The sequence below is a fragment of the Anopheles gambiae genome, chromosome 3 (assembly GCF_943734735.2).
Source record: "Anopheles gambiae chromosome 3, idAnoGambNW_F1_1, whole genome shotgun sequence".
Lineage (NCBI taxonomy): Eukaryota > Metazoa > Arthropoda > Insecta > Diptera > Culicidae > Anopheles > Anopheles gambiae.
The window spans coordinates 34,032,699-34,055,682 of record NC_064602.1 but is presented as its reverse complement, the minus strand read 5'-3'; the positions used below and the strand labels follow the sequence as shown (position 1 = coordinate 34,055,682).

The 22,984-nt window shown below is 46.0% G+C and overlaps 1 protein-coding gene across 14 annotated transcripts in view; it reads right to left on the bottom strand.

Annotated features, from left to right (window-relative positions):
• Positions 1-22,984, bottom strand: part of LOC1271433 (CUGBP Elav-like family member 2) — a 291,660-nt gene that overhangs the window by 247,457 nt on the left and 21,219 nt on the right. The gene's annotated exons all lie outside the window — the stretch shown is intronic.

Below are 22,984 nucleotides of genomic sequence, written 5' to 3'. Positions count from 1 at the left end.
GTTCCGATGGACGGTATAAACACTTACTCTTACTCACACATAACACTCACACACTAGCACCGCAAAACCGATCATCCAATTTTGGATGACGGAATGACGGAGCCGAACGAGACAAAAAAAATCGCCAAATTCGTTTGGTGTGCGTCAGCACAAGGGTCCGGTTGGGGTGGGGCTGGCTTTTTTTGACGCACTTCGAATCCCCACGTGTGTTCCCCCAAGCGATGAAACGCAGCGGGGAACCACAGGGTGGTTGAAGTGACCAGTGTTTTCACGTTGGAAAACTTCCTCGCGCCAAAAAAACAGGGAAAAGAGAGAGAGGATAAATACGCGTCCCGCGACGTGTAGAAACATAAACCTCTTCCTCTCCTTTCCTGTTCATGTTCCTGTTTCGAGCGCTGTACATTCGAGAGCACATGAGTTTGATGAAGCTGACATGTGGCACACGCGAGTACACAAATAACCCCAGCAGCATAGCACCAAATACACAATTCTCTCTCTCTCTGTTTCTCCCACTGTGTGTTGGACACAGCAGGGATCCCCAAAACCTGGGAGGAAGAGTCACGGACGGCCAGTTGGTCCGTGTGGCACTGGTGCAAGTTGTTGGGGTGTCAGTTTCATTTAAAATTCGCTCCCTTCTTTTCCTGTCCCCAAAATACGGGGTTCCTTCGGCACCGGCAATCGGGGGCAATCAGCAGAAACAGATGGTGACAACATCAAAACTCGTGAGGGAAAAGGAGACAAGAGGAAAAGAAAAAAAAACTTTTCCGAAATAAAATTGTAAACACAAACTGTACACCGAAAACGCATTCACAACTGCAATGCGAACCAAACGCGAATGCAATGGTTGCAGCTCGTTGAAGCCATAAAACGGCGATATAAAGCATCGGCTAACTGCTGCTTCAGAGTGCGGCACAGCACGGCGATGTTGATTTCTTTTCGTGTGCTGGTATGCTGTTGGGATGTTCAGGAGGCTTAGGGGGTGTGCATTTTAGTGCGAACAGATAGTTTCCGGGATAGTTTTATTTTTTGGACTATCATTGCTTCTCTTGTGCTTGTTGCCTTTCATTCGTCATTTTGTTGAGGCTGCCGGTTGTGCACCGCTTCTAACCCTCTATCCCGAAGCAATAGCATAGAAAGCGGAACAATTGCATACGAAAACAAGATCATGGCTTGACGATTTTGGCAAATTAATTAAATTTTACTCGTCCGCTGAAGCGCCGCGCTGTGAAACAGTGCGCCTCCCAGTCGTTCTGTGCGGGTCGGGGTGTCACAGAGTAACGCACGGAATTGGTCGGTTGCTGTTTTTGATGGCAATGGAGGTAATTTTTGGAGTGCCACGAAATGGTCACAGCAAACCAAGGCTTTAGGTAGGCACACAGTGCGTTGATTGGATTCGCATTTCATTGTTGAAAGGGATTATGTTTGTGAGTAGGTTTTTGTTATGATTTGTTGGAATTGAACCATTTCTATTGATGTATTGTCTATTTTCACATTGTAACTGTTCATATTGGATCACTTTAAAGCCGCAAAATTTTAGATTTGAACCTTTGATTTTGTAAACGTAGTATTCAAAAAGCGTAGAATGTGAATAAATCTATAAAAATGTGTTGTTTTACCTTTACTTTTGAGGTAAACATCAGTATTGCTTTCATCATTCAAATAAACTGTGACATTTCATTACACAAAGCCATTTAAAAATCATTCATCGCTCTTTAAACACCAGCAAAAAAGGACTCGGCTGCTCGGACAGCCATACAGAGGGCGGCCGTGTAATCGCTTCACCCGCGTAATCTGTATTTGCATCCCCGATTTGCATAATTGATCGCTCGCGCATTGGTTCAAGCACGTGGCCGTACACCGTCGTGGCTACCCTTGAAAACTGTAGTGGCAGCTGCAAATCAATCAACACGAGGAGAGGAGACACGATCACATAAATCCACTGCGGGAACCGATAAAACACAGCGCCGCGGCCTACGGATGCTCGGTTTTTTTTTCGGTCACCGCTGAGCAATACTGAGTGATACATTTTAATGAGCAAAACATGACACTTTAAGCTGACGGCTGTCAGCGTTTTGTTTTTGAATGATTACGTCGTCGCGGACGGGACGATCGAGAGACGGGAAGGGATCTGTCAATCGGTTGGATCAAATTGAACTCGATGAAATATTGACCTTCAGGGTGGTGAAAAGCTTCTCCCGCGCGCGCGCGCCGCTCGTCTGTCAAATCATTTTTGAAGGCACTTTCTTTAAGCGTCTGAGTTTCTCCGAAAAAAGAACGACAAAAACACACTAACACAAGCAATAAATGAATGATAAAAAATCGATCGCGAAGCGTTCGACCCACCCCGAAGGCAGACACAAAACGCTGCCACTCCGCCGACACAGGCGATGTTTACATTCTGTCAATGCTATAAATATTAATGATGTTGATGAACCCGCAGATTGAACTGTCTCCGGCAAAGCTGAAATGCTGTTTTTCCCCCCATGCCACGGTTGACGAAAATCAGCGAAAACGAATCGATCGCCGATTTCGTCGTTTCGGGTTTCGGCAGCAAAAGTGAAAGCGAGAAAGTGTTCTGCTTTGCCCGTACGATGATTGTGGCACTGGGGCGTGGGGTTTAAGGGGCGTAGTAGAGGAAGGAAAAATGCTGCTGAGAGCTAATTAAAATTTTCCACCCCGATTCCAAAACGATACAACGCAGGGGCAAGGTGACCAATGCTGAACGTGACATCTGTTTCGGGGAGGCAATTTTTGGTTGGGAAAATTCATCCGAATCCATACGAGTGAGGGCAAAGCATGCTTCAAGTTCTTTTTATCAGATCGTAGGTATCACCATCATCGGAAGCCCGCCCTACAGTGCGTGGATGTGAAAATGTCTGTTCCAATTTTCACATGCCTTAGGCCTGTGTAGCGACCCCGACGAGCTAAGAGAAAACATGAAATCACTACCACATCCAACGCAATGTATTTTGGGAGGATTTTCCCGCGCAGACTGCTGCAAAGAGCTGGTTGGTTTGGGGGGAATGGTGGAGGGGTTTTTGCCGATGATTTATCGCCACCATCGGGGTGTAACCGTGCTCGGACGCTGGGCGCGATACACTTGGCGCGTGGTTGCTAGTGGTTGCGCTCCCGTCCCATGCACGGCGTGACGTTGGTGACACAAGTGACGGAGTGGTTTATTTATCATTTCACCTTACCGCTGGATATTTGTTTCCTTCCGGCTGCCGCAAGGGGGCCGACGGCGGGATGAAGATGAAATTCTGGCGTTCCAGAGGAAAAGGAGGAGGAGTATTAGGTGGCGAATGTGGAACAGATAAAGATAGATCGTTTGTAGCGACAGATCGGAGCTGTGCGCAATAACCCTCACATACACACAGAGACGCGGGTCTCACAGTGAAGTGATGGGGCAGACGCATAAACAATTTTGGATTTTAATGATATTTACACAGACTGTGTGTGAGGTGGTTGAAAAAAAAAAAGTGAAAAAAATCTCAATAGTAATTTTTATGGATCTTAGTTCAAATCTTATCGTTGAGATTGTTATAACTATTTTAAAAACATTTCTATTCGAGTGGCTCCGAAATCGAATCGTTTTGTGTGTTAAGGCTGAGCCGTTTAAACATGTAATTGACATCAAATTATTTGGAGTTAAAATGTTGGCCCTATAATGCGGACACTACATGAATAAAATACCGTTGTTGTCACCAAAGTTTGGCACTAAGGCATCCATTTTTGACTCTAATGGACCTATTTTTGTTTTTAAGTCACTTTTGTAACTACAGTCTGTTCCCGAGTTACACGGTTCTCGGACTTACGCGAATTCGGAGATACGCGATTTTCTATATTTGGGGCCCTTCACGATTCTAGTCAGTTTTTTGTATGGAGTTTGACAGTTGGAGGCTGAAATCATGTAAACACTCCGTACAAAACCACACACAAAACTAGCTTGCAATTTTCAGTCTAGATTATTCTAGCCTCAAAGCTAGAATTAGATTCGAGTACCTACTCGAAAAATGCAAAATAAGGTGGTGTTTACATTTATCCCAAGGTGCATTAAAGTGATTGGGCCGGTCTGGTGGTACAGTCGTCAACTCGTACGACTTTAACAACATGCCCGTCAAGAGTTCAAGCCCTGAATAGACCGTGGCCCCACACGTAGGAATGACAATCCTGCTACGGTAACAAAAAGTCACTGAAAGCCAAGCTCACTTCACTAATGGGTACAGCGATTGTTGTGCCAAACAAGAAGAAGAAGAAGCATTAAAGAGATCACGTGGTGGAATATAGAGTCAAAGTGTATGTAGTCCAGGTGGTCTCATATTATGTTTTTTAAAACCAAATTTGAATATCACTTTTTGACAGAACGAGTGAAAACTTTTGCTCCATCGAGCTTTCTGGAGGCTTGTCGAATACACAAAACACTCTTAAAATCTTCATTCAGAAGCAGAAGCGATAAAAATCAGGCTTCTAAATTCATACACCTTGGGATAAGCCCACCTGTATATTACACACACTTTGATAGCTGCTCGAAAACTGCTATACAATGCAAACAGCTGACAGGCAGAAATTTCAGCCTACCAACTTAAAACGGAAAGGACCCCTTTGACAGATTAAATGTCAAATAAGTATAATTCGGTATAAATTGCATTTTTGCTAACAAATTGAAACTGCTTAGAAGCCAGAAATATTAGAATTTTCTGCACGAATCATATCAAATAAATGATAAAGTGTATAAAAGTACTAAATCATATCACCAAACTCTGAGTAATCAATAGTATTTTAGTCAAAAAACGTTCCATTTTAATCAAAATCTTATCAAGTTGTACCTATAGCGTTTTTAGACAATGCAAAAAAGATGCGTGGAATGCAAAGGGTTTATTATCTTTTTTTGTTAGTGTTAATTCGCCAAAAAGCATGTAATGTCGCTTGTTTTGCCTGCATTTAGGAGCTATTCGTAATCTCTACACTAAAACTGTCTTAAGGATGATGATGATGTAGCAACATAAAAGAATTTTGTTTCCTTTATAGAGCAGATTGATTTAGTTTCCAACATTAACTAAATCAATAAAGCAATATAGGTTATATCTCGCACATTTGTAGGCTCAACCCTTTTTCTCAACGCTCCGTTCCGTTAATCGTTTTGTTTGATTTCATTAAAACTTTGTGTCGCAATGCTCTTCAACAGCAAACAAACAATCGCTTTCCAATTTCTATCAAGCCGCACTCGTCCGAAATCCCAAACTCGCTAGGATTTGACACTTACAGCAGATTATCACACTTCCCGCGCACAGCCCTTTGCACACGGCCGCGCGCACGCACGCACCGCACCTTCACAAACTAACACAAACAAAGCCGTGCGCGTGACGCTACCGTTCATCGTTCGCCGCGTGATAACAAAATCCTTCCCAAAACAAACCTCTCCACCTCCACCTTCCTTCTCCCTTGATGCACGCTAAAGCACCTTACCACGGGGGAAGAAAATTCGCACAAATTCGAAAGTAAAATATTGACTCTACCGGACATTTCCCAGGCGCACTTGTGTGTGTGTGTCGTGTGCTGTTTTTTTCTTCTTCCAGAAACGCTTAGAAGATTGGCAACGGCTAGAAAACGGTCGTAAGGGAGATTCAGAGCAGGAGAAGGACGGATTTGCATTAACAACTCGAGGCAAACTTCTCGACAATCAAAAGTCCCTCCCGCAACCACTCGAACCACTCGCATTGTTAGGGCACCTGATTAGGAAAGTGTTTCCTTTTTTTGTTGTTGCTGTTGTTGTTTCGGTTGTTTTACTGCTTGCCAGGCACTTCAGCTCTCACACACACACACACACACGCAAGCACGCTATGCGTCTCTAGCATCAAGCTGTCAGCAGCAGGGCTGGTGTATGATTGGACCGCTCTCGTCTCATTCAAGCCAGTGACGGCAGGAGACGCCCTCGGGGAAATCGCTTTTCAATGTCGGCACCCGATCCTAAACATACATTGTGGAGTGGTAGAAAATGACAAAGAGGGGAGGGGCGAGGACTTTAAGCAGTGACGTCCACTGATGCGAGTGCGTATTGTAGTGGGAACTTGTTATCCCTTGCGGGGTCGAAACCGAAAAAAAGAAGTTCTCTCCCTCTGCAACAATCAAACAACCAAACACTTGTCCAATTTAATGCAAGACAACAACACTGTGTCAGCCCATTTAAACTGCTCGGGTGATGTGTCTGTGGGTGTACACAGGGCGTTAAACAGATCCCTATTAATGGCAGAGATAAACTTTCCCCCGCGTCCATTCCAATTCCAAGCGCGTCGGCGCCGAGTGACGAAAAACAATTGTCTCTAATTAAGCGTCCAACACCGTGCAAGCTATGCGCTCCCGGGCTACAAACCAAACCATTGTCCTGCCAAACAGCCCCGCCCGCTGGGGGCTTCCTCTACTCGAGAAGAATTATCTCAAAATAATACACAAATAAACTCACAGGAACAGGAACGCAAAAAAATGCTGTTTGACTTCCGGACTCCGAACGCTCCGGTGCTGGTGCAAAACTTCATCCTTTATCACCGCGCAGAAGGCATTCTTTTATTTTCTCTTCTGTAGCTGGTATTGCAGCAAAGGCGAGGATAAAGTTCAGCTTCTAGACAAACACACACCGACACACACACACTGTGAAGTACTGATAAAACAGGCCTTGCTCCGGAGGCGACTGTTCCCGTGCGCTGTCATGTCTTTTTCTGTGTGGTTCAAATGCTGAAGGAAAAATCCTTTCCCCTCTTTCGCCATATCATAACTCTGCTGGCCTATGACCCCTTTTCTCAACTGACTTTATTCCCCTCTGTCTCTCCCTCTTCCTTTAAAATGTTTGCAACATATTCAAATACACATCACCACTCCTCCCCGGCCGCTTTTATTTGGTTCTCTTTGGTGTGTGCGAGCTGAATGTGGGCAGAAGCTGCACACACTCAACCCCACTACCCCACCCATCTCAAGGACTTTAATCAAGAGCATCATCATCAACATCTATCTCTCCTCCAGCCCCGGGCCAACCCGCCAGCTTAGATTGCCACCCCTATCTACACGCAGCTGTGACAGGCGCTCGTGTAGATCACGGGGTGGCAAGAATTTTCAATTAATTTTCCAAACTTCCACACTCCTACCTTCAGTGTGAGTGTGTGTCTGTGTGTGTGTGGACTACACTACACTCAGCTACAAACGTACTGGCGGCATTTGTTCGGTGCAAACAAATATTTATTAATATTCTTTACGACCCACTGCCGCGCCCTTCCAAAAATCCGCCACATGAAAAATTCATCCCACATACCGACGGGACGAGCCATGAAGGTTCCGTTGCGTCACATTTGTGACGAATGTGTGTTTACCCCCATTGCAGCATCGTAAGGTCCTAGCTGTGTGTGTGTGTGTCCTTCCATGCTTTCCACGAATCCTGTACGGCCTCTGTGGCACTGTGGATCAACATAATTCACACACCGAATTCCTACTGCGCCTGAGAGTACGAGTGCTTCCGCGAAATCTTTCTTCCAGCAAGCACTAGCAGCAGTTGAAATGTAATGAAGAAGTTTGAAACATTCTACTTAAACACATAGACACACACACACACATACGTACAGATAAAAAATTGCGAAATTCTTCAACGCCTAGACGTAATGTTTAAAGCAAGCGTCTTGCCGGAGCTGATAAATGGATTTTAATTAATTTTGGAACTCAAATTCGTAATGTGTGATTTCTTCCCTCGAAGCAGCATCTCTTCTTCCCTTACTGACCCACTTCAACTCATTGCACGTTGCTTTGATGATGTCGATGTCTCATAAATTTCGGCCCGATTTCTGCAAAGATCTGTCTCGCACCTGTGATCCATCATACGTCCACAATTTGTCTCGCTGGACCAGAGACAACTATCACCTAATTTTCACCGCTTGCCCCCACTTCCTTGCAAAACATAATTTTCCCCGAACCTTTCCGCAGCTATAAAGTGAAGGGAGGAAATGCTCATCATTACAACCACACGCCGGTGCACTAAACACACAGCGTCCACACCATCCACGATGCGTATTTCTTCGGCGGTACATTTTCGTTGCAGTTCACGCGACACATTGTTGCACATATTGGCGTGCAACCAAAACTCTGGGCCCGGGTCCCGAACCCTTAGAAACCAAGCTTCATCATTTCTCACTGTCACCGGCCCTTGCCCGGAGACATTCTTCGGCTCCGGTGATCGCAGAATCGGTGCACAGATGGCAGCGCAGCCGTTCATCATATGGATCACGTTCAAACACACACACACAAGGCGAGCGCGAGCAAACACACTTTAAGCGAAAATTGTGTGAAGATCACGCCACGCTTTGCCAACGGGAAGGCCGGGTCACCTGCGGCCTGCGAGTGGGCCACCCATAGGGCTTGCAAAAGGACACTCTATTGTAGCCGGCGCTGGAAATCATAAATCTTGCTCCCTGTGCCACCGCTCGCTTCTACTGGCGTCTTTTTGTGTCGTCTAGCAGCAGCGCCCAGTGTCATTTTATTTGCGCGGGAAATGCGCGTCCTCCCGTGCGTGGTGCTGTGCTCTTTTTTACACTCAGCCTGCCCCATCTGCTAGGGCAAGATTCCACTATCGTTGACACGAAGTCATCAGTCCTCTGGGGGACTGCGTATGTGTGTGTGTGGTGTCTGAGATGCGATACTCTTATTGTTTGCCCAAGCTCTTACAAAAGGACGGCGGCGCACCCAGGGCGAACAATGTGCACAAAGACAACTGTGGAATGGAATGTCACCATATGGATATACGCGAACTAAACAACTGGAACCACAAACCCCACCGTTCGTTAGTGAAAATGATAACGCAACTCCTCATTGTGTCCTGCTGCTTCTCTTCTTTTCCTTTTTTGTACACCAACCAGGGCTAACCATTTATAAGCAAGCATCAAAGCATACGAAAAGCGAGCGAGTGTATGAAAGATAAATTATTTGTAGTAAAAATGCTACGCCTGCCTCTTACTTCGCGTGGTCGTGATTTAAACTCACTGTGTTTGCGCTGTTCGTCAGTACGTGCGGGGAGTGACAGTAAAAAAAGGCAAACACTACAAACAACTGTTTTAATTTCAGCAAGCGCCAGCACCAGCAAGGGCAAGACGTTTTCTTGACACGGATGCTATAAACAGGCGACTGTGTTTGCAGATTGCATCGTCTACGGGCGCGAGCCTTTCCTGTGCGATGGAACGGACAGCAGCCGGAGCAGCACGTCAGTGGCACGAACCTCAATGGGTCTCAGATAAGGGCTCGAGGGCATTTTTGCCACGGTTTTGATTTAATTTAATGAACTCGCTTGCTTTGAAATCTTGATATGCTGGAGCTGCCCATTAACAGTGAATGAGTTTTTGAGGAAATTGTTTTGAAATGCTTGTTCGAACGATATTTTTTGGGAGGGAGAGAAGTAATTAAAGACAATTTTTTTAAAAGATATTAATGTTTTCCTCCTCAATTTGTTGTGCGTATAACGAGCACATTTAGAAAAGCAAAAGACACTCCAAGCTAAAAGTAAATTCAAACCTCCAAATTCGCCTTTAAAAATCAATAAACAAGAGCAAAAGCGCCTAAAGTTATGCAATTTGCAACAAAAGACATAACTAACAGGCTCTTCTTTAATTCCCACTAAATCTTTCGTGGTTTTCTCAATTCTGCTTTCACTTTCAAATGCACTTGGTTCAACTCTAAACCACCGTTTACACTGGCAGCTTTAGTCACTTTAACATAATCTTATCCAGAACGACAAACCAGAAAAAAAAACCCGCCCCATCGCTCGACCTTAAACTCTCCGGCCCTGGCTGAGCACAAAGCGGCCCTGGCGTGGAAAAGTGTGACACAAACCTTGTCCATCGTCTGTCGCCTGTCAGATTATGTAACATATGCACACACACACACACACGCTGGATCCACTCCATACGGCCCGGGGACACACCGAGAGCAAACCGCTTTATCCCTTCCCAGCCGACGTTATCATCTGCCCGGAGAGGTGATTAATCTTTCTGCTTTGCGGCACTGGAAACATAAAAATAACGCCACACACACACACCCTCAGATCCGCTACAATCACACCCACTCACCAGCCGGTCCCAGCAATCAAGCGACCGGATATTACATACGAGCACACTGGTACAGAATCCTTCTCTCTTTTCCGATCGACCTACATCGGTGCTGCCCGGCCTGCCCGGGTTGGTTGTGATGCCGGGAGGGAGGTAGTAGTGCACGGTGGACAACAGTGTCTTTTATTCCGCCCAAGCTCCACTCATTAAAAGCAATTATCAACTTTTGCCATCGCACTTTTCCGACACTTTGGCTGACCCGGGACCCGTGTGAGCGCAGTTGCGTGGGCCACACGCTAGAAGGTTATATTTCCTATTTATTTTTCACATTACACGGGTTTTTGCTTTTTTTTTGTTGCTCCTCGCCGGTTCATTTTTATTGAAAGCCATTTTAATCACGCAGCCCTGTAATCATGGACACACCGGACGGCCAGTGTGCTATTTTATCTGTGTCACACTCACACACACATATTTACTGCCTACCCTTTTAGAGGTTGGACCATTATTACTGCACTGTGCGGTGTGTGCACTGTGTCACACTAAAACCTCACTATTTATGATGCCCTCAGGCCGCCCTTGGGGCGTTCCCAACGAGCTGGGCACACAGTTTAAGCTTTTAAATCGCGTAAACGTATGCACCAAAGCGTACCGGCTTTTCTTGCTCCAGAGTGTGTGTGTGTTGTTGTGATGGGCACTTTATCAACTAAAAGCAACCATTACACAATGCTGATCGGTTCCGGTCGAGTGCAGTAGAAAAAAACGGGTCAATTTAACCTTTTTTTCATTTCTTTTTCCTCTCCGTGTGTGTAATAATCACAAGGATGCAGGAAGCAAATAAATAAAGAACAGACAAAACATGCACATCGAGTATGGGGAAACACTACCACACAGTAGCAGAATGACGTCGAGAGGACAAACCAGAGAACGCTACGCAGAAGGATGTTGCTGTTTACTCATCCATCGGTTTTTGCGCCATCGCCGTCGTTCATTTTGCGTTACATTTTGCACCACCGCCCTGTGTATCTGTATGCGTGCATGGATGCATCAGGCAGGATAACGAGAAAATCGGCTCACGCGCACCCTCGGCTCTGCCATTTTCCACGACAGAGATCTGATCCACGTCCGTGATAAAGCTTCCCCACGGCCAGTGAAAACGCTGTTCGGGGGGAAAAGGCTGCTTACCAACAGTAAACCCACCGGTAGCCGCCACCACAGAACCACCCGATCACACCCGAAAGCATCCGATATGATGATAAATGGTGGTAATAATTGGAAAATAAATGGGCTTTCCATTATGGTGGCCTGCGGGAGCGGCAACAAATTGGAATTATCCAATTGGAAGTTAATTTCCACACACACACACATACGAAAAAATGCCCTTATCGCTCCGTCCCTGATTGTGGCTGGGTCAGCGAAGGATTGGCGCCGTAACGAAAACCTCTTGCAGCAGTGCTGCAGCATTGAAGTCGGGTTGATATATCCGTTTGCGTGGGCTGAAGAGAAAGGAATTAAAGTTGTTTTTTTTCTCTCTTAATTTTCCCTCATTCTATTGTGTGTTACTGAAGTAGTGCGAGGCGTGTGTAGGAAACAATTTGAAACACAATTTAAATGATATTGCTTTTGGGTGCTTTTTTTTGGTCCCTACGTAGGAGAGAAGAATTCGATGAATTCAAGCATTCCTGAGAGCTTATTAGCGACGAAAGTGAACATAATTATGGCCACCAATTCGGTGCGGTTTGGGGAATTGAATTGCAACGGCAAGCAGGGGGATACATTGGAAACAAAAGATAGAATAATAAATCGTATGCACGTATGCACCCTCCCTTTAAAAAAAACCCTTAAATAACTCCCCGCCCATAGGAAAATTCACTCACAATCCCCGGTATAATGAGCCCACGTTTTTTGCTCTGTATTAAAAGAAGTACATAATTTCATCCACCCAAATAATACACCCCGGCTCGGAGTGCATGAGCAGAGGCTCAATCGCAAAACCACGTACTCATCCCCCCGATGCAATGAAGCAAAAATTAACCCGTTGTGGTGGTGTGCACTGTGCGAGAGCGATTGCGATAGTTTTTCAATTAAACTGGAGCCGGCAGAGGGTTTGGAAGCGATACAGAGACCTGCATCGGGTACGGGTACGACAGTTCGCCGGAAATGAGTGGCTACTAGCAAGGAAGAGGCAAAACAGGCTCAGAAAGGGTTTTGTTGGTGAGGAACTTGTTAAACCCCCATAAAAAGGTAGGAAAAAACAGAGCGTAATGAATTCTTTTATACAGTTCAATGAGGCTCGTCCCTTTTTCGTTGCTGTTCCGTCTCAAGAATCCGTCAAATGGGTACGGCATAAAAAAATAACGAAACCCCATCCGAAACACATTGGCTGTACTGGAGCGCCCTCGAAATGATCCACGGGCATTAGTGTTGCGTGCTGCACGGGAAGCGCGCTAAAACTAAGAGCACTCTGCTCTGGGGGACGGCACTGCTCCATGGGCATAGCCAGAGATAGGTAAAGCCCCTAAGCAACAGTCCAGAACAACTTCGCTGCGATGGGCTGCTCGAGATGCTCGTAAATCACACAACGTCTTAACGATACAGCTGCTGGAAGCTGGTGCAGGAGAATGCTCAGGTTCGTCGTCTACGACGAGGTTTGTTGCCTTCCACGGGTGGCAGTAGCCAACAAGTGTGCGCAGCCTAGACGGTGGGCTGTCGCCGCCCTAAGAGGCAGTAAAATAAAAGCCCAACACTAGCAGACAGCTCGTGAAATGCTCCCTTTGCTCGGTGAAACAGCGTGCAATTGAGCAAGTCTTTTCGCTTTAAAGCCACTTTATGTGTGTTTCTTGTTGGGCTGGTTTTATTGAAAAACTTAGTGCTTTTCATTGCAACCTTCTTGTTTGTTGCTTTTTATTCTTTTAAATCTATTGCACGGATCCTTCACCAACTCACGTCTACCAATAAAACAGTATCACAAACGGACGCTGTTAGCTTTTTAATCATTTCCATTAACTACCGGGCGTCTCCATCAATCGTACGATGCGCTTCCCTGCCCGTTGAGGTAGAACTGCAAAAATCCCTTTACTTTCTGTTACGCTTTTATTTGCTTGTTGCATCCTTTTCCGGGATCGAAACGCAAGTGGACAAAACACGGCTTAACACAATTTCATTCGCACAGCAGTTCTGTGCAGTCACGCCGTGGTTGCGATACGGGCGAGAACATGCGACAAGGGTTTTTCTTTCATTCGATTTCAGCTCCTGCACAACCGATGTTCTTTCTTTCTTGCTGTTGCTGCTGCTGTTGCTGGTACAATTTCCTCCGTACGCCGTACTTTAGCAACACATCCACATCCGAAACCAGCAGCGGCGGGAGCGTGTCCATTTGCTATTTCCCTTGTGCCCGCCAAGCCACTGCAGCACTGCGCCCTTTTGGATGCTTATTTTTTGCCTTGTTCCTGTTTCGTGGCTGTGTTTGTGGATTTTTCTATCATCTCATTGCGAATGTGCACTGTGCACTCACTTCCTGACACATCCTGGTACATCGACCGCATTGAGAATTGCAATGAGCTCTTGTCGGGGGATTTCGCTTCTTATTTGTACGTTCCTTTTTTTTCACCCGGTTATTTGTTTGCACACAGACTCATGATCGGACACAGTCAACAGTGAGAAGAAGCAGAGAAGAAAAAAGGAACAGCAAAATCAACCAATAACAACACAGCTGATGATAATGCTGATGATGATGATCATGCTGGCGATGGGGCAGGGATTTCACTATCACAGCTTTCTCTCCTTCTGCTTTTCTGTGGGTGTCGCTAATCCCGGATAGTCTAGTCCATTCGCAGGGCAAAGACTGTGTTTCCTCGTGACACCACGAAGCCACGCGCACTGCATTCAACCTCAACGTGGTGAAGCATCCGGACCGATCCGGCTGAGCGATGCACACTCTATAAATCCTCGAACCATGGGTGGAATATATTTCTTATGCTGTGTCTCGTGACACTCGACAATTTACGATAATTGCTAGTGAAGGCGCGTGCATAGTGTACAGTGCGGGGAGCAGGTTCGAGGACACTGGCTGTACTTATGCAGCTCTATTGAACAGGAGAAGGGCACAGTACTTCGAATGTCCTGTTGCTTTGGCGGATAAAAATAAAAAAAAGGAAATAAACATTCTGTCCCACTGCTCCTTCTTCCAATTGCACTCGTTCCCGATAAAAATAATCCCGTTTAATATAGAAAAAAGAAGGTTCCGCGCCTCTTCAAACAGGAAACGACATGCTTGTGAACAGTATACAAAAAAAGAAGATAAAAGACAGGGGCAAAAGAAAGCAAGACAGGTCAGATTACGGTCACCAAAACCTAACAACAAATAGTGCCGCTACTGTCGCACTCGCACCATTTGTCGCGCCCAGTCATTCGATTACCCGTGCGCGCACTACTGTCCGGCGGAGCTGTCGCCGGGAGTACAGCGGGGGGGAGCAAAAGAAGTACCAAAGGACACACGAGCGACGAGCGACAAGCACGAAATATTGCCATCCATTTTGCTCGAGTAACATTTTTATCATGTGGTACATAAATTTTCCTTCCTGTTGAAATTTCAAACCCGCACGCCGCCGTCTCGGCCGCCGGAAACCTTTATCGCCCTGTTCCGTCCATGCCGGGCTTTTCCGGTACACCCCTCCATCACAGGGTGAAGCACGGTTAAAACAAAGTGGAAAATCGTGGGTCGCGGCAAAGGGTGGGCATGAGTAAATCGACTATTCTTCATTGCTAGAAGTACCACGATGAAAGGTTTTTTGTTTCTCCTCCCCCTCCCAATCGATGGTAATGTTTGAGCTATGCATGTAAAATATGGAATGTATTGTAAGGATGGAGGTGTTTCAAAGGCGCGACAGGGGTCGCTCACAATCCGTTCCAAGCAATTGACGAAATTTTTCAATTCTTCTAATAGCTGGGGAAAGTATTTGGAACGCGAGAGCTTTGTTGTATGGCTGTTGTATGGCTTTTGATTTAAATTTAGTCTGCAAAAGGGTTGTAAAAGTGCTTAGCAAACTACGGAAAACCATTAGAACACTCTCCAATTGGGTACTGAACAGAACATTATTCAATTGGAGTCATAATAATGAAAAAGCTCTTGAAAATCAAATTAAAATGCAAAAAATGCTTCCTAATAAGTCAATATTGTAATGCAAAATGCATAAATTCCGGGGTTTTTGGGTCAGGATAGTTAAAATACCCCTAAATGTATGCAATGTTGTCCTCTGTCATCTTTGTTGAAATCACTTTAATGTTAATAATCACCAAAACTAACTATTGCTTGTAACAAAAATGTTTTTTTTGTATTTCTAATAAACATTACAATTAACTTTATAACAACGTTTTTATGATTGCCGTAGTTGTGTAGGTGAGATGGCAAAAAGCCTCCAATAATCATATAAAAAAGCAACAAAAAAACACAACGAAATAAGTGAATATTGTTATGCGGAATGCATAACTTTAGGAGTCTGAAGCTAGCGATGATAGAAAAACTCATAAATGTATGCAATTATGTTTATTAAAATGAATGGTGAAACTTATGAGGTCCTTATTTTCACCTCAACTATGCAACATTTTGATTGGAAACAGCTTGAATTTAAGCGTAATGAGATTGCAGCAACTTTATTTAAATTAAACATGCTGAGTAAAAAGCTAACGAACAATGTTTTCAGCACGTTAAACCTTACTGTACCGCGTAGGTCAGTACGAACGCCGCACAAACCACACCCATTACCTATTCTCACCTGCACCCGTACCATTGCTCAATGCAGAGCATTTCAGTACAATGCAAACACACACAAAAAAAACTCCGGACTCCAACAACACAAGAATATTAACCGTACACCGAACGAAGAAAATGCTCCATCCGCGGGGGCCGCTGCAAGCCGCGCGGTGAAATAGTTTTCCGGTACGAATTTTAAAATATTAACCAACCAACCACTGTCACCTACAGTGAATCCATCATATTTAAATGAATTCCGGCCCCGGTCTGCTTGCCCTCGCACCTCTCTGTCCATTTTCACTGTGACCACAGGAGTTTAGCTGTGGCTGTTTCTCGCGTGTTGCCCTTTCGCGAACCGGGGGTTTGCGGCACGAATTTTCGAAAAATGGGAAGAGTTTTTCTCCTCTCCTTCCCGTTCTACCCGACGGTAAAAGTTTCCGGCGCAGGGGCCGTTTCTTCGCATTTGACTTTACCCTCTCGCGCATTGCAAAAACACGTTACACATTGCAAGCAAACGGGTGCTGTAGGATCTTTTTTGCCTTTTTATAATGATGCACGGACCGCTTTTGTCCACGGGAAGCGGCAAGCATTTTCTGCCCGTTTGGCAGGGCCAAAGTTCACAAACACACACACACACACACCGGCACAGAAAAAGGCCACTGTCCATTATGTAAAAACCACAATAGGGTGCACGCGGACCGCTGCGCACGCGGCTGCATTGTTACGCAGGAAGCGAACCACTGTGCACACTGTGTGGCTGTGTGTAGGGGATGTCACGGAAAACAAAACACATAATAACGTCACACGAGCTTTTCTTTTGCCTGCCCACAATACCCCCCTTCTCTCAACGGTGCATTCCATTCGGCGCCGAATAGAGCAGTAAACTCTCCAAATATGAAACCCGAGAGTGCGGCGTCCGGAAAAGAAGAAAAACAAAAAATGCTTCTGAAAAAGAAGCGCTTGGGAGGAGTTGTTTTTTTTTCCTCTTCGCCTTTTGAATGCTGCATGACTGCTCGCGAAGTCACCAAGTCGTTCGGCAACGGTGCATGGTAGCAAGCGATCGGCCACAGGAAACGCTCCAAAGCTCAGGAAGGCGTCCGCATCTAGCCGAGCAACAGACAGGATAGCGTTCGGACAGGATGGGACAAAATGGAATATCCTTTCGGGGGAGGTTCGTTTCCTGCGACGGAACGAAGGAGTCTGTGTGCCTGCCGATGCCTGCCGTTCCGTTCGACTTCCGGCGAAGCTGAAGTCACAAGGACCACTAGCGTCGCCTAACCCTAACCCTCCTCTGGGGTGTGTGCCAAGCGGGTTTGCTGGAGGAGTAATAAGCTTTGTACCGCCTGCCGCATGCCTGGACACGTATAGAAGCAGGTATTTATTTGTCTCGAGCAGGAGTTTCCCAATGCACACACACGCTGTCCTGACGAGGCGACGAACAACAGTTTTGGCGTCATTTTCCACCCACCCAAAGGTACCAGGTAATTTGAGCATCCCCAATCTCGCTGTGAGTTGGGCGGATTGCTCCAACTCTTTCCCCACATTGGCGGCTCTGTTACTGCAGCTTTACCATGGGAAAGGGAGTTGTTTTTGTCTTCACTCCCAGCATACCCAGCGGTGGGATTGCAGATATGGCCCGCTTCCGAGCCACTTTCCAGCGCTGCAATCTTTGCACCAGACTCTTTTGCGTCCGTTTTTTGTTTTGTGTGTGTGCTTCTTACAGCCCCAAAAGACCTCCAGCGACCTCCAGCGGGGTACAATGAAGTCTAAAACATTGGAACCGAGTGTTCGAGGGACTTTTTTTTGTATTCGTTTGGCAGGGAATAAGGCACGAACCTCTGGAGCTTGGCGTTCAACACTTTCCGCAGGAAGTTTGTACCTTTTTGCCTGTTGTTGTTGCTGCTGCTGTCGTCTCGTACAGCCTCTCTCGCTCTTCAAGGAGAAGGACCAGAAATTTATTGCTCTTTTGTGGTTCTCTGGTGGTTTTTACGATGCCTTTCTCCTGCATGCACCAACTAGCAGCGTCACCTGGTCGGGTGTATGTGTGTGTGAGCCACAACGAACACAAAGCGACACAAAACTCGTGGGCGCACCCACCCCAACACAGTTGTAGTACTTTTTTCGGGGGTTTGGGAAAGCGTAAACGATCCACGAAACCCTCTACAGACAGCACACAGACAGCACAAAAACCAGCGACCAGATTTCCGGAGTTTAGCTTTACTCGTTCCAACTAAAAGCGCAGCTTTCTTCCCCATTGCAGTGGCGGGAAGGTAGGAAGGAAGCGATTCAGCCAAGACGCCCAGCAACACCTGCAACGCAGTGTCTGGGGGTTTTATTTTCTCGCGAAATTGTCCACCACTGAAACTTCTCCCAAGTTGTTCGGCTGGAAGTCATTGTTTGCTGTGAAAAAGGACACCGTATTTTTGTTTTGTTTAATAAGAAATGCACACACCCACACACACACGTTCTCACAGGTCTAGAGACGACGAGTTTTGTTGCAGCAAATGCCACCTGCCACTGTTGCACTGCACAGTTGCGCTACCCCTTTGCTGTGCGGTTTGCACCAAACTCCAACCAAACACCGGCACAGATTGCGCCCACCCGCCCGCTGTTTTTCTAATTATTGCTGCCCTCCGTCATTAACATTTTGCCAGCCCGGACTTTATTCTGCCGAAAAACACCTTTTTCCCCGAGCACAGCCGCGCGCGTGTTTAGCGAGCAATTACTCAAAGATTAAAGCGCCGGACGGGTGTGAAAGTGTTAGTCCACTTTCGTGGAACCGCTCGAGGAGCAACCGTTGGGGTGGTCGCAACGGCTGTTTGTTCTTTTGACCACTTGATTCTGGAAAGCTAACAAAGCTGCAACAACAAAAGCAGAAGTAAAATGGGCTCTCGCTCGGAAGAAGTTTCACGCCCCGCGCACAGCTTGTTATGAAGATTTTAACCATTCTAAACATCCTCCGCTTCGTTGAAAGTAAGGGCAAGCAGACACAAACAAAAAAAAACACACCCACACACACCCAGAAAACGGTTATCCACCTTATTGCGCGCGGAAGTTTGTGAACGTTAGTTTTTCCTTGTTTTTCGCCAGTTTTGCCCGCAAATAAGATCCATTTTTCTGCGGATTTTATCGGTGGTGCAGAGAAGCAGCAGCAACAACAAAAAAAAACAACCTCCTTCCGCCAGCTGGGCCGGAAGTGGGAACATCGGTCTATAAATATTTCCCAGAAAGCGAGCATAGTGAGGGAAGGACAAGGAAAGTTTTCGGCAGAAACCAATTTTCAGCTAGAAAGCCCGGTGTGCTCTGTCCCTGCTACCGAATGGCTGTACGAACAACAAACGGATGCTCTACGCCTTTCTACCTCGGACTTGGGCCCAACTCCAAGTCCAAGAAAAGACCAATTCCATTCAGGCTTAAACGAACCGGCATTGAAGCAGGCCAAACATTTTGTTTAACCAGGCATTTTGGGAACCGTTGGTAACAATGAAGTGAAGAAAGAGAGAACAAAATCAACAAACAACGTCCAGTGGATGATTCGTAATGGACCAACCATTGCGAACGGCATCAAGCATTTCTAGGGAAACGATTTTCTGCTCCGGTGTGCGTAAGCGTATAAAGAATAGAAGCACGACCACGGCATTCCTTCCCAAATTCCTGCCCAGTCATGGTTGGATTGATTTTCCGTTTCGAATATTGATCGTTTCGCTAGCAAAACCCTGTCCGTACTGTCCTTCGTCCCTAGAACTGTTGCCTTAATGAGCACATTAAGTTTTGCACACTGCCTACATTTAGGGGCCGGTTTGAAAACCATTCCGCTTGTAAAATTGGATCCACAGCTTCGTTGTGATGCTCCACTTAAGCGCACTACTCTCTACCGATGCTTATCCTTGCAATTCGCACACCGGTATCGTTATCATTCGCAAAAGCCCCTTCAAACCCAACCAGCCCCTGAACCACCGCAACGCGAATCAACAGGACAGGAAAGTTGTTATTTATTTATATCATTTCACGGTGTGTTTGTCACCCACTCGGAGCACGCGGAAGTGGGCGCCACTTCGTGACGTTTCACTTTATCTTGCCGCACAGATCAACCCGCTCCGTGTGTGATAGCTTCTGCTAAGCACTCAGCCGCTCTTATCCGTCCAAAAATCAGCGTTCTCGAGCATGCTGCGGATCCCGTTGCAGCGTGAACAAAGGTGCGCGAGTCTCAAACGGTAAGAGGCAAAAGCACACTTTAGCAAGCTTCTTGATGTATTCCCGGTGGCAACAAGACATTCGTCTTCATTTTCGGGGCTGCACAAACGCCGCAACAAAACACATGCTTCCCAAGCATACTGGGGGTTTGCTGCGTACGGGGGCATGGAATTTAAAATGAACCCGTACGCCACAGCGCAGAGGATGTAGCTCAATGGCACCCCGATCCTGTTGTTGTGGTTTTTTGTGCATGAAACAAGCTCGTGCGAGACACACAACAACCCCCGGGAGGAATTGCCAACAGCAACGGGGCGGACGCGTATTTTGCGTGTAGAGATAGAGTGTATCAACCCGAGCCTGTATGGTTTCTACGGGCCATGGTGACCCTTTTTTTACAACATATCGTGCTTGCCTTTTTCCCAGAACGGAAAGTGAAGAAGCCTGCTCGCCCTGTTGGATGTGTTGCTGTAAAGATAAATATTTTGAATTTTTAATTACATTCCACAGCACTCACGGCTTCCCGGTGAAGGATGTTTCAAGGGTTTTATTCAACAACAAAAAAAAAACAACCTGACACAGATCCACAAGATGATACATTTTCAGTGTGAAGTGGCTGCCCTTGCTTGCCACAAATTGCTCCCCCCCCGTTTAAAGCTGTGTTTTGCAACCGGTCCAGATCTGAAATTAACACACCGGTAGTGTTTATTTTAGTGATAACGATGCGTTAAGCGTTCGTCGCCTGCTGCTGTGTTGTGTCACATCTTCATCTTCACCGTACGCAGGCCAGATAGGCAAGAGTGATAAAAATAGTAAACAGACGAAAAATGGCCTCCAAAGACCAAACTTCATTCCAACGTACACGCGGATGAGCGTTATCGAAAGTTACAAGTAATATTTTACATCCGAGCTATTTACATCCCATTTAATGGGGCACCCTAGTTACCGGTGGATGTAGTACCACAACGCGCCACCACTACACTAGCAGTAAAACATGCATTTGCCTTTGGTTTTACGAACCCCGTAAGTTCCGATCCTGCTTAATGTATCGTAAAAAACTACATCTTTTTTGTTGCCGTTGTCGTTGTTACTGATTACTGCCAGCAAAGGGCGGTCCATCATAATGATGCTGGAAATATGAAGCCAAACCATAAAGAATGCGAAGCTGAAGTTTATATGTTATATTCACTCCCGTCTCACTCATCGTACGAATAGGGCGTGATGGTGGAAGCGGTTGGCCCACCGCTCGGTTTAGTCGGTTAAATGAGCCTGAAACGCTATTGACATACCTGTGCCCATACCTTAAGCTCATTAGAGTTAATCATGTTTATACTGGCGCGCTTTTATGTTATAGAATCGGTGTTGTTCGCGGGTAGGGTTGCGAGCGTAACTCCCGTTTTGGTAACCCGTTTGGTTTCAGTTTATAGTGTATCAGGTTTTTCGAGCGGAAAGGGGGAATTGCTTTTATATGGTTGTACAAGAACGCGATAAAAAAATGGGTTTTGCTAGCACAAGCTGCTTAATTTTGAGTTGCTTTAAAGCTGAAGTAATGCAGATTACATACTTGTAGGCGACAGTTGCACCTTGCTATCTTAAGCGCCTAAAATTATACACACTGAATGCTAAAATACGCTTGTTGCTGCGCTTCGAACAACTCAACAAACCTTATGATGTTTTATTCATTAAAGTGTGTGTTGTGCCTATTAATTCGTGTGGTCGACCTTTCTCAGCTTTAATTTCGTTTTTTTTTATATCCCGAGCAACAGCGAGAAAGTATTACCCCGCAGTATCACGAAGAAGGTAAACCACCCTTCGTGGCCTGGAAAAACGATCTGGTCGTCATTTAATGGGCAAGTAAAGGCGCGCTCCATCTTCCGTGCATACCAATGAGCGGCCTAGAAATGGAGCGAACAGCCCAGCCATCACCACCACCACCACTAAGGTCCAAAAGAAAAACATCCACCAAAGAGCCGAAGATAAAGAAAGTCGTTCTACTTTGCCCATTCGCGTGCCGATTGCAAATGGCACGTTTTCAATTAATATCCAATCGATACGATCGATCGCGAAGGTAAGCGTAGCTTCTGGGGAGAAGATAGGGCTCTTCAAAAGGCTTTAGGTCATAGCTTCCGAGCTAGGGCAATGTGCCATAGTAACGAATGGAATGTTGGGTAATGTCTGGCAATTCTTAAGCGTGTGGCTAAGAAGTAATACAAAGGTTATGCATCAACAACCGTACTTCTTTAAGGGCACTCACAGAATAGAGCAGCAGGAGTAAGTACATTCTCCAGTAGACTCTAGCAATTCTACGAGGAGAGTAATTTGGTGTACAAAAATCAATACATTTACGGTCTAAAATTAAACGACACACAACTATCTTGCGATGTGAATTTTATGAAGTCTTCGACTTAAACACTAACTCTACATGAAGAACATAAAAACCTTCCCTAGACATTTTTATTCCCTCGTCGATTCTCATCCCCTCGTCCTGCTCAAATCAGAAACGGAAACTTCACTTCAAACAACTCTATAAATGCAAACAAACGGCATCATCGGCTCAGCCACATAGATCCCAAAAGAACCGAAAGAAATTGAGCCCTACCCTTAGCCATTGCGTGCGTATGGCCCCTGCACACGGTTTAAAGCCACGGGAGGGTGAAAATCTCGGAACTCACAGGCGTACAGGAAATTAAATTTCTGTTATATCATTTCATCGCTCACCCTCCTGCCACCCTGCCCTTCGACGAATCAAATGAAGCGATACCGTAAAAGCGCGCCCGAAGGGTGTCCGCTGCAAGCAGCGATGGCAACGATTCGTTCCGCAGGGTTCGCACTGCCTGTGTGCGTCCTTCGAACGCGTGCGTCCACGAGCCAGCGTAAGCGAGAGAGGAGGCGTGTAAAAATATTATTGCACACAAAATCGGCATCGCCCATCGCCCATTCTTCCCGTTCCAATTTCACGGCAGGAAGTGGC